At 43.3% G+C, this 13046-nt stretch overlaps 1 protein-coding gene across 2 annotated transcripts in view; it reads left to right on the plus strand.

The window, feature by feature from the left end:
• Positions 1 to 13046, plus strand: part of MTCL1 (microtubule crosslinking factor 1) — a 129615-nt gene that overhangs the window by 12942 nt on the left and 103627 nt on the right. The gene's annotated exons all lie outside the window — the stretch shown is intronic.

Below are 13046 nucleotides of genomic sequence, written 5' to 3' on the forward strand. Positions count from 1 at the left end.
CCATTCAGATGAGCTGGCCATTAATTCCTCTTATGGGCCCAAATGGAGTATATTATTACTAGAATACAAAATTAAGCAGTAGCTTTTTTCTTGAGTCTTCTTTTCCAATGAGCTGGAAAATATGTTATGGTTCTCTACTAAACCTATGTAAACAGATAATAGGCGTATGCCCCCTATAGCTATTATTCAGCCAATATGATTTAAATATAGGTTTTTCTTTTCTTTTTATTTTAGGGAGTGAATGTATTCTCGCACAGCGATCTAGAAAATGAGTGTGTGTGTGTGTGTGTGTGTGTGTGTGTGTGTGTATTTCCTTTGCATACAGTACTGCAAATCCTGTTTTGTTGTTGGCTTCCATTATAAGGAAGTCCACAAAATCATTCCTCATCCATCCAGGCATGCGTCTGCCCACACTTAATTCAGTCTCTGTACCAGGCCCTGGGGATGCAGCTAGGATTATGGCAGCACAGCCTCTGTTACCGAGATGTTTACGGTTCAACTTGACATGTGGATATTTCTACTTCCCCACCCCCATCCCCTCACAGCCAGTCAGGTGCCCTGCTGTTCCTTGAGTCTGGGAGTGAGGGATGGTAGCCAACATTCTTTTTCCAGGGATCCATACCCCTGGGACTCAGTCCCTCACCTTGAGGTCTCTGCTGACATCTCACCTCAGCCACCTTCCCCTCCACACTTGCATATTCAAGTTGCCCCTGCCTCCACCCTGGCCGTCCTGATCCGTCTTCCCATCTGACACATTATGGATTTTGGTCAATTACTTGTATGTTGTCAGCACTTGTCTGAAAATGCCACAGGTTTTATTTCTTTGTTGCCTTCACTAATGTGCCTCCAGAACTTAAGCTGTGTGGGAAGAGGATTTGTCTGGGTAGTTCACTGGGTCCCTGTGCCTAGAACAGTGCCTGGCACTTAGGCGGTGGTGGCATCAGGGAATCACAGGGTGGGGGAGTGAATGAAGGGCAAAAACGTGGAGCTGTGGTGACCACAGCTTGCCTAGGGACACAGTGAGCTTCCCAGCGGAGGAGGTAGAGTCTGAGAATGTTCTTTCTTCATGGGTAACCCTTGCTCCTTAACTTTCACATACACTTACCCCTGTGACTGGGGGAATTTCTCCTCTCCTTGTGGGTCTTTTTACCTCTACTAGTAATTTACTTCTTTCTTTCTACTTTTTCTTTTTTTTCAAGTTTATTTATTTTTGAGAGAGAGTGCACATGTGAGCAGCGGAGGGGTAGAAGGGGACAGAGAGAGAGAGAGAGAGAGAGAGAGAGAGAATCCCAAGCAAACTCCACGCTGTCGGTGCAGAGCCTGATGACGGACTTGATCCCACAAACCATGAGATAATGACCTGAGCTGAAATCGAGAGTCCAAGAGGCAGATGCTCAGCTGACTGAGTCACCCAGGCACCCCCTTTCTTTCTCCTTTGACCTAAGTTTGCCAGAAGGTTTGCCATAATGGTTTCTTTTCCCAAAATTTCCAGTTTGAGCCTTACCTTGAGGGTATAGAAAATATCTTAGGAATGTATTTTATAAATTTTACATGTGTGTATGCTTACCTATAAGTATATAAGTTACATATACCCATAAATGAGGAAATAAATATATTTAAAGCAAACAAAGCTGCTCTTGCACACGTCAGTGGATTTGCCTAGGACTTGGCATCAGGTCACAAATAGCTCCTGAGGGAGAAGAAATGATTGCTGACGTTCAAAGCCAGGCAAGGGTGAGGCAAGGATCTTCAGAGACCGTGATGTTGGCTCAGGCTGGATGTATGCAGAGGAGGTGACAGGGCCAGCCTGTCCCTTCCACTGTGGGTTAAAATTACTCACAGAGATTGCTCGATTGGAATGCCATCGGTATTTTACCTCCAAGGTGCAGTCAGCCTGGTACGACTGCATATTTCCACCAGGCTTCTAAACGAACTGTAAGAACTGACAGGAGTCTGAGGAGGGTAGATGCGGAAGACTGTACTGGAGGCGGCGAACGATGGGACCAGGCGATCCAAGGTTCAGAGGTGGTAGAGGAGGTATGTACTGCAAAGTGCCAGCTGTGGTCTCCAGGAATGGGTTCTTTTTACCGATGCCAGAAAAGAATACGCCATGAGCTTTGCTCCCCGGCGAGGATACTATTTTACTCATCGGAGGTGAGTAAATCTCACCTCCGAAATTTCGTAAATGGATAAATCACATTCTGGAAAAAGCAAGGAGAGTTCGTGCGTTTCACGCATCCCTACGTGACAGAAGTAGTTGCAGAGGACTGTGTCCTCCCCCCGCCCCCGCCTCCCTCAACCTCAGAGAACAATGAAATAGCTCATCTCTGTGCCCCTTCTGCTCTGGGGCTGCTGCTGAGGCTTCTCTCTAAAGCTTCAGACTGCCTTTTCAGCTGCCTGGGGGACTTCCCCATGATGGATTGCTCCTCGCACTTCAAACTCAGAGTATCCAGAAACAGACTTGCCACCCTCATCCCCACGTGAATCTCCTCCATCTTTCCCATTTGTACTAACGATGCCACCGTCCTGTTAGTCACTCGGGCTTAAGCAATGGCACTTCTCCTTAAACCTCTCTTACTGCGCACATTGAGATCACCTGTTTTGTGCTTCAGGCTCTGCTGTTCTGCTTTTGCTGTCTTAGGGAAATTTTTAGACCCTCTGTTCTATCCATGCGTTGGTCTTCTCTCAAGTGACTGAAGGGCTGACCCTATGCAATCAACACATTAAAGGCAGGTACTTCAGTTTCTCCCTTCTCTGTTTTATCTTCTACATTCCCTTAAATCTGACAGTGTGACTCTTTAGCGTGACACAGAGGACCCTTCCTGCTGGGGACCATCCCTGTCTCCCAGCTGGTTTTCCCACTCCACTGCCGTAAACCCTGGAGTGAAATAAAAGGCAGCAGAGCATGGTGAGAAGAATATGTGCCCTTTGGTCCCTTTTGAACTAACAGAGTGGGTCCTAGAAAAGTCACTCTCTCCATTGATAGATAAGATGATTAAAGAGGGTTGGCAAAACTGAGAACAAACAGGGTTGATGGGGGGTGGGAGGGAGGGGAGGGTGGGTGATGGGTATTGAGGAGGGCACCTTTTGGGATGAGCACTGGGTGTTGTATGGAAACCAGTTTGACAATAAATTTCATATATTGAAAAAAAAAGAGGGTTGGCAATATGAAACCATGAGGAATTGCCCCTTCTGGTTAGCTAGTTTGCTCTCCTGCTTCCTTGTGCTTATTCACATCATGGTCTGTGCACCCAACACCCATATACTCCTCCACTTGTACAAGCCCGAAACATTTTTGCCTTTTTGGAGAGTATATTTCTTCTAGTACTCAACTCTATGGTGGAACATCTCAACAGGCTGAAAGTAGTTAATCTTAGCTTGGTTTCAGCTTCTTAAAGATTGCCCAAGTGCTTCCTCTGAACAGTATTTCATTCTACCAAAAATTTTTGAATACTTGTTATATGTTATTATATGTTAGACACAGTAATAACTGGCCAAGTTAGTTGGCACTTGCAAGGGACAGGGACATGTTCTAGATCATTCCAGGCAATGAGGATTTTTTTTTTTCTTATTGAGGTATAAGTTTATTGGGTATAAGGTATAAGGTATACCCAAGGTATAAGGTATAAGGTATACCTGAGGTATAAGGTATAGGTTTATTGACCTAAAACATGACATTAGTTTCAGGTATATAACATGATGGTTCAATATTTGTGTATATTACAAAGTGATCACCAAAATAACTGGTGATAACATTCATTACTAAACACATGTATAAAATTTTTTTTCCTGTGATGAGAACTTCCAAGATCTACTCTCTTAGCAATTTTCAAATATGCAGTATTGTTAACTATGGTCATTCTGCAGGACAATACATCCCATAACTTATTTATTTTATAACTGGAAGTTTGTATCTTTGGACTGCCTTTGCCTCTTTTAGTCATCCACCCTAGGGATTGTTGAATGAAGCCACAGAGAACTAACTAGCAGTCAGATTGCTCTCATGGGACATCTTTCAGTACCATTCAGGATATGATATTGATTCTCTGGGTTTGGTTGCGATTTCTTTTGTGCCTAGTAAACGGTTCAGATTTTGTGAATAGGTCTCGAGTGCTTGAGAGGAAAGGGTAAGCTCCAGTTTTGGGGCAAAGACTTTAAATCCATTAGCTTGAAGACTCAAACTTTATAACTCACAGCAAGTAGTACATTTTGTATCATCATTCAAAAACACAAACATAAAGGTTTCACAAAATAATGCTTATCTTTGCCATATGGGATCCATTTTGATACTTTCAATTCTATTCAGTTCTGTTTTTTAAATGGTGGTTACAAGTTTAATTTACAGTCCATTAGTGGATTGCTGCAATTTGGAAAAATTTTATTAGATGGTTTGTTAATTGCGTTGTTCAAAAATTTTATATCCTTTACAGTTTTGTCTGCTAAATATATCTATTTAGGATAAAAAGTATGTTAAAATCACCTGTTATAATTTTGTATTTAAGTTTTCTTCTTGTAATCTGTCAAATTTTGCTTGCATATTTTGAATATAAATGCATAAGTTTAGAACTGTTTTTGATGATGAATTGTTCCCTTTATCATTTGATAATGATCTCTTTATTCTAATGTATTCCTTTATTTTTTTATTATAAAGACTACTTTGCTTTTATCATGTATACCATATTTTTTTTGGTCAGTATTTGCCTAGTACAGCTTTTTGGTGATTTCTATTAGTTTCTATTTTTCTATGGCATTATGATTTAGATGTATTTCTTGTGAATGGTCTATAGCTGTCTTTTTAAAAATGTAATCTGATAATATCTTCTTTAAAAATGTGAATTTAATCCATTTACATTTATTGTGGTCACTGATGTGTTTGAATTTATTTTTATCACTGTATCTTATGCTCTTAAACTCCATGCCTTTTTTTGTTTTTTCTGTTTTTTTAATGTTGATTTTGATTGATTGATTTTTTTTTTAATTCTCATGTCTCTTGCTTAAGAATTTGTACATTGTATTATTTGAATAATTACTCTTACATATTTAACATGCATGTTTGACTTAACATCTAAAACTAATCATTACCTCCATTCTTCTCCTGAATAATGTAGGCATCTTAGAAAAGCTTCAACTCGGGGCACCTGGGTGGCTCAGTCGGTTAAGCGTCCGACTTCCGCTCAGGTCACGATCTCGCGGTCCATGAGTTTGAGCCCCGCATCGGGCTCTGGGCTGATGGCTCAGAGCCTGGAGCCTGCTTCCGATTCTGTGTCTCCCTCTCTCTCTGCCCCTCCTCCATTCATGCTCTGTCTCTCTCTGTCTCAAAAATAAATAAAACGTTAAAAAAATTTTTTTTTTTAAATAAAAGCTTCAACTCAATCAACTCCTATATTTCATACTATTATTATAGTATCATTATAGTTTCATCTTTTTGAAACCATTTCCCCATAAGTTGGCTAATGTAATAGTTAATCCTTATTTAGATTTATTTACACATTTTCCACTGTGTCATCATTGCTTTTTGAGTGTTACTCCTTCCTTCCTTCCTTCCTCCCTTCCTTCCTTCCTTCCTTCCTTCCTTCCTTCCGAGTTCACTTTTCTTCTTATTGATCTATTAACATATCCTTGAGTAGTTTTCTTTCGGTTAATGGTATCTTCTAAAAATTTTTTTATGTCATCCCCAGCCTTGAAAGATATTTAGTCAGGCATAGGATTTTAACACTTTGAAGATAGTATTTTCATTATCTTCTGGCTCTATTTTGCTATCAAGAGGGCTGCTGTCAGATAATTCTCATTTTTGTAGATGGTCTGTCTTTACTTCCTGGTTACTTTTATGCTTTTCTTTTTATGTTTGGTGTTCTGTAGTTTCAATCAGATGTATCTAGATTTATTTTTATATTTTATGAAATACTCATTATCAGTCTGTTTATGTCTTTAATGAAATCTGGAAAGTTCTGTCTTTGAATAATTTTCAATAGTGTTTCTTCTTTGTTCTCTATATTACTTCCAGAATTCCTGTTAGTCTCATGTGGGAACTTCTGTTGATCATTCTTATTCTATATTCCATCTTGCCTAACTGTCCTTGTTTGTTTTTTTAGATCTTCTTACTTCTCTGTGCTATATTTTGAATAATTTTTTCATTTCTTGTCAAGTTACAAATTATCTTCTTTACAAAATAATTTGTTTTATTAATCCACTAAGTTTTTAAAAATTTTTTTAATGTTTTTTATTCATTTATGAGAGACAGAGACAGAGCACGAGTGGGGAAGGGGCAGAGAGAGAGGGAGACACAGAATCTGAAGCAGGCTCCAGGCTCCAAGCTGTCACCACAGAGCCCAACACTGGGCTGGAACTCACCAACAGTGAAATCATGACTTGAGCCAAAGTCGGATGCTTAACCGACTGAGCCACCCAGGTGACCCATCATCTACTAAGTTTTCATTTCAGTGAGTCTCCTATTCATTATTAGTATTTTTAAAATTTAGCTTGTTCTGTTTCATAAATTTCTTTTTTCCTCATCTTCTCTTATTTCTTCTTTAAATTTTGAAACATTTTAAAGTCATAGCCTCTTTCAGTTTGTTCCATTGTCTTAAATTCTTGATGTTACTAATCCCTGTTTGTCAGATCTACTTCTCTCTTTAAAGTGGATTTTTTTTTTTTAACGTTTTATTTTGTTATTGAGAGACAGAGAGAGAGACAGAGCATGAGCATGGGAGGAGCAGAGAGAGAGGGAGACACAGAATCAGAAGCAGGCTCCAGGCTCTGAGCTGTCAGCACAGAGCCCAACGCAGGGCTCAAACCCACAAACTGTGAGATCATGTCCTGCACTGAAGTCAGAGGCTTAACCAACTAAGCCACCCAGGCACCCCTAAAGTGGATTTTTTTTTTTTATGAGCTCTTCTTAGTGGGAATTCCCTGAAGTTTGTTGACATGCTTTCCAATGAGATTTTGCATTAGTCTTTTCCAGATGCCTCAGTAGTATTATTGGTCCAAATATAATTGTTAATTTGGGACTTGTGGACTTGTGTGCCAAATGCGTTGTGTCAAATGGATATCAGACTTGTATGTGGCAGACATCTAAAGATTTTTATACTTAAAAGGAGATTATTTTTTTCACCACCCAGTGTCCTAAGCAGAAGCTTATTGCTCTCACCCTCACTGAGTGATTTTTAGTTTACTTCAGTGGGTTGTCTGGGCGCATTAATTGAAGAATCTTCTTACACCCTTGGCTTTGAGGGCTTATTTCTGGGTGTGATAACTTCCATCAGTCCCTCCTGCCCTCCACCCCCTAATCCCTTATGCATTTCTGACACTAGGGAATTTTCCTTTTGTGTATATGTGAGTCAAGTGTCTATAAATTTCTGCTTTTTATGTTTTCTTTAGCATTTCTAGCTGTTTTGGGGGGGAAGGGCTCGTGATAGTTCAGTGTGCTGTGTTGCCAAAACAGGATGTGATCCTTCAGGGTTCAGCGGAAGCTTTCCAGTAGCAGCTCTCAAGTGCCACAAGTAACCCCAGTGGTCTTCCAGTTCATGGCTCAATGACTCAGCACTTTTGTCCCGACCTCTTGGTTCATTTCCTTCCACTTTGCTACTCATCAGTTCCCATTTGCCCTGGTTTTCTTTTTTTTTTTTTCTCATGGGTTCAGCTACATCATGGCTTCTACTTACTGTATTCTCTGTAGGTATCTGACAGGGACTGAATGTTTTTGTCCCTACCCCCCTGCCAATTTATATGTTAAATCCTAATTCCCAATAAGATGGAATGAGGAGGTGAATCCTTTGGGAGGTGACTGATTTATGAAGGTTGGAGCCCTTGTAGATGAGATCAGTACCCTTATCTAAGATATCCCAGAGTTCCCTTGCCTCTTCTACACATGAGGACACAGTGAGAAGATGGCTGGCTGTGAACCAGGAAGTGGGTTCTCACTAGACCCCAATCTGCCAGCGTTGTAGGATTTTTTACCTCAATACCTAGGGTTCGTTGTCTCACCACTTCGAAGAATGAAGAGGTGGACACAAAATGAGCAGCAGGCAAAAGTTTATTAGAGTAGAAGATTAGAAAGGAAGAATAGTAGGAGAGCTCTCTTTATAGAGAGGGGACATTCGAAAGTGAATGCCAGCAGACTACAGGCAAGGGACTTTGTTTTATAAGGTTCTGGTCCCCACCCCGCTTCCCCCTTGTTCCTTCTCAAGTTCCACCCTTTTTGGCTTGATGGCTCCAGGTGCAGGGTTATCCATTCCTGATTGGCTCATTTCCATTGTAGGAGGGGTGGTCTATGGCCATGCCTGCCTTTCCTTGTGGGTCATACACTTTATGGTCTACTTCTTATTTTTAGTTAGGTCTTTAGTCAAATTACTGAGGGGAACCTGAGGGGAGGGAGGTAGGTGATTTCAGTCTTTTTTTTTTTTTTTTTCCAACGTTTTTTATTTATTTTTGGGACAGAGAGAGACAGAGCATGAACGGGGGAGGGGCAGAGAGAGGGAGACACAGAATCGGAAACAGGCTCCAGGCTCCGAGCCATCAGCCCAGAGCCTGACTCGGGGCTCGAACTCACGGACCGCGAGATCGTGACCTGGCTGAAGTCGGACGCTTAACCGACTGCACCACCCAGGTGCCCCGTGATTACAGTCTTAAGAGTAACCTTACACCCAAGGGACTTTGCTGTGGTCAGAAGTTCCCAGCATTGTTCCAGAATACGTGTTTTTCCCCACCCAGGGACCTCGGATCCTAACCTTTCCCTCTCTATTTTATCCTATCCTTTCCTATCATACCAGCACCATAGTCTTAGGTTACCCAGCCATCAGAATTGAATCAGAGATAAGGATTTGTTCTTTAAGCCACCCAGTCCGTAATATTTGTGTTACAGCAGCCTGAAAAGACTCAGTCAGTCTTTCTGCTTTCTTCTCAACCAGTGGGCGAGGAGTTTTCTCTGTGTGTCATCACATTCAAACTATCAGGCAGCTGAAAAGTCTGGAAACATTGGTGTACAAACATAATAAATGGTTTATTGCTATTACACTATAGTTTAATAAAACATTATCTGTGTTTCCAGACTTTATGGTCCTCCTTATAAGAAAAAGATATGCTTAAGTGAGCCAGTGTAAAGCATCTTTGGGCAGAGTCCCCATGCCAGGGCCTCTCCTTGGACACTGACCAAGTTGTTGGCAGCTGCTGTGCAGTCAGTCAGGGCCTCGCTCCCGGCCCCGTCAGCAGTGGACGGCAGGGCCGGCAGGGCGTGGGATACAGGCAGGCATTCTGTGTGTTAGCTTGGCAGGCTCTCCAAGACACCTCAGAAGGAAAAAAGTAGCATCTGGTTCCATTTGCTGGTTTCATGAGTTAAGGGGGCAGGGTGACTCTAACTGGAGAATAGGAGGCGGGGAGAACTGCAGTGCCCTGAATGATATCCCAGTTAGCTGGCCTGTTAAGTTAATAATGAGGTGAGATGGGATGATGGCGGGAGCGGGAAGAATCAGGGTGTCTGGTTAAGTCTTCTTCCCAAACACTAAAGCATGAGTAGAGTCTGGTGTGTGTGTGTGTGTGTGTGTGTGTGTGTGTGCGTGCATATGCACATGTGCAAATGTATGTACCTGTGTGCGTGCGTGTACTCATACATGCAATGTCTGCACAGGAGTCTGGAGGGAAATGGTCGTTTGCACGTTCTGATGAGACCAGGAGGCAGGGATGGGATTAGAATAGAGCCATGTCAACCAAGGGAGTAAACACCGGGCCGGGAAATCCAGAGTTCAGAGGCTGAGGAGGATTAGGAACAGGGCAGCAGCTGCAGGAAGATTTGGCATAAATAATTGTGAGTGCTTAAGCTGTAAATGGAACAGTTTTGGTGTCTGGGAAGAAAGAGGGTGTGTGTGTTCCGTTCAACAACCACAAATCGTACTAATGGCTGATTTCGCACACTTGCTGGAAAGGCAGAGGGAGAGCCCGTTACAGTCTCTTCTGGCCACTCACGGTCACTTGGAGCCATTTCTTGTCCAAATCAAGAAGGGCTCATCTTAAGATCTTCTAGAAGGACCCACTTGACAGCGGTCCTTACGCTCTCTTCCTTGGGCGTGGTCTCGTTTGGGCCTTGGCAGGCCTCAGGACGTGCACGGGGCAGGCTCGTTTGCTGCCTCTTGCTGGTGCGCTGTGCTGGAGGGGCCGGCGGGGAGGTGGGGCTTGCCCAGGTTTGAGTTTTCGAAATGCTTTCATTTCTTAGGTTAAGTTAGTTTGTTAAGTTTTATGGCAGAGGACTGTGTTACTTCCACGTGGTGTGGCTGTTACGTTGGAGGAAAAGAAAATGGTGGCGAGGACAAAGGAAGGGCGGTGGAAGGAGTGACTGAATTTGACGGCTCTCTTGTGATCAGGTGTGAAGGCACGCGTGGCCAGAGCCAGGCCTGGGGACCTCAGGCCTACTGAATGTCGGAGCCAGAAGAATCCCGGAGATGAGTGGGCCAGCCTTCCTATCACCTACACGAGGAAACCGAGGTCTGGGTGGGTTATGAATGGCGCTACCCCAGGTCTCCCCGACTCCCAGCAACTCTTTCCCGCTCCCTCTTTCCTCAGCTCTAGACCCGCCTCCTCCCTTCTCTACAGGCCCAGAAGGAAGAGGCGGCTTCCCAGGTCGGAGTGGGAGGCGAGCGCTTGTGGGGCCAGCTTGACCGGGGTCTTCAGGGGAAGCTGCTGGAGGAAAGCCGCTCTGGTGGGTTGGTGAGGAAGGGCACCCGTGTCTTTCTTTGACCCATTAAGGCTTCTGTATAAAATCAATTTCTACTTTTAGAAGTATTTATGAAGCTGCTTCTTTCATCTCTGCTGAGAAAATTATAGGAAGAAGGAGAGCAGAACTTGTCTTTGAAGAGAGTGAGCGCAGGCCTCCCAACCTGCCCTACCACTTGCTCCCATGGGAGCCCCCCAGGCCCCTCCCCCTCCCATCCAGCTTGGAGGTGCCTGCCATTCTTCCCCCAGGACTGTGCCAGGATGCCTCTTCTCCCTGTTGAAATGCTGCCCGATCTTTAAGAGTCCCCCAGAAATGCCATCTCCTCCTTGAAGCCTCCTGCAACACTCCTGACCTCTGAACATTCTCATATGATCAAACCATCACATGGTTGCTAGAGAAAGTTTGAAAAGCAGAGGGAGAAAGTTTCCGTCATGCTAACTCCCAGAGGTAGAGCTCATTTTTCATATGGAATTGGAAACATAGTTCATATAGGTCTTAGTATAGTATTTAAAAAATTTTTTTAATACTCGTTTATTTTTGAGAGAGAGGGAGAAACAGACAGAGTGTGAGCGGGGGAGAGGCAGAGAGTGAAGAGACAGAATCCGAATCAGGCTCGAAGGCTCTGAGCTGTCAGTACATAACCCGCCATGGGGCTTGAAACCACATGATGAGACCATGACCTGAGCCAAAGTTGGATGCTTAACCAACTGAGCCACTCAGGCACCCCCAGTATGGTATTTTTTTTTAATGTTTATTTATTTTTGAGAGAGAGAGACAGACAGAGCATGAGTGGGGGAGGGGCAGAGAGAGAGGGAGACACAGAATCTGAAGCAGGCTCCAGACTCCAAGCTGTCAGCACAGAGCCCATCGAGGGGCTCGAACTCATGAACCGTGAGATCATGACCTGAGCTGAAGTCGGACGCTTAACTGACTGAGCCACCCAGGCTCCCCTAGTATAGTATTTTTTTTTTTAATTGAACTTTTAGTTTGGAGACTTGTAGGTTCGCATGCAGTTATAAGAAATAATGCAGAGGGGTCCCGTGTATCCTTTACCCAGTTTTCTCCAGTGGTAAAGTCTAGTCTAGTATCATAACCAGGATGGCGATACTGATTCAGTCAAGCTGTGGAACAGTTCCATCACAAGGATCCCTCACCTTGACTATTTAGGGCCACGCCCACTTCTCTCCTGTCCCCACCCCCATCTGTCATCCCTGGCAGCTGCTGTGTTCTCCCTTTCCAAAATTTTGTCATTTCAAGACTGTTACATACATGGAATCGTTTGGTGATTAACCTCTTGGGACTGGCTTTTCTCACTCTGCAGTGTTCTCCAAAGGTTCATCCGGGTTGTTGCACATGGCCTTTGTTGGTGCCCTTTCACTGCCTGGTAGTATATGAAGGTGTTCTGGCATGTACCCGTTTGCTAGATGCAGGACACCCAGGTTGTTTCTCTTTTGGGGCTTTTGTGAATAAAATTATCGTGAACATTTGTGTGCAGGTTTTTGTGGGAACATAAGTCTTCATTTCTCTGGAATAATTGCCTGAGGGGGCTCATTTCCTGGGTTGTACAGTATTTGCATATTTCCTTTGCTTTTTTTTAATGTTTATTTTTCAGAGAGAGAGTGTGTAAGAGTGGGAGAGGGGCAGAGAGGAGGGAGGCAGAGGATCTGAAGTGGGTTCTGTGCTGACAGCAGAGAACTTGATTTCAGGGCTCGAACACATGAACCGTGAGATCATGAGCTGAGAAGTCAGAGGCTTAATTGAGCCCCCCAGGTGTCCCGCATATTTCGTTTTCTTAAGAAAGTGCCAAACTGTTTTCCGGAGGGGCTGTCCCATCTAACATTGCCACCAGCAAGGAATGAGTTCTCCAGTTTCTTGTCATCCCCACCCGCGTTTGGTGTTGTCACTGTTTTTTACTTTAGTCATTCTGATAGGTGATCTCTCATGGTGGTTTTATTTTATTATTATTATTTTTAAGATTTTATTTTTAAGTCTTCTGTACACCCAATGTGGGGCTCAAACTTAGAATCCCCAAGATCAAGATTCCCACAGTCTTCCTACTGAGCCTGCCAGGCACGCCCCTCGTGGTTTTAATGTGCATTTCCCTAATGGCTGATGATGTTGGACATAGTTTTACGTGACCTTTGCCATCTGTATTTCCTCTTTGGTGAAAAGTCTCTTTATGTTTTTTTGCCCATTTTCTAATTGGATTGCTTGTTTATTTTACTGTTCCTTTTTTAGACTGGTGTTGAGTTTTCAGAGTTTGTTCTGTATTTTAGATATGGTCTGCAAATATTCTCTCACTCTGAGCCTTTTATCCATTCAGTGGGGTCTTTCTCCCTCCTGG

The sequence above is a fragment of the Panthera uncia genome (genome assembly GCF_023721935.1).
Source record: "Panthera uncia isolate 11264 chromosome D3 unlocalized genomic scaffold, Puncia_PCG_1.0 HiC_scaffold_8, whole genome shotgun sequence".
Taxonomy (NCBI): domain Eukaryota; kingdom Metazoa; phylum Chordata; class Mammalia; order Carnivora; family Felidae; genus Panthera; species Panthera uncia.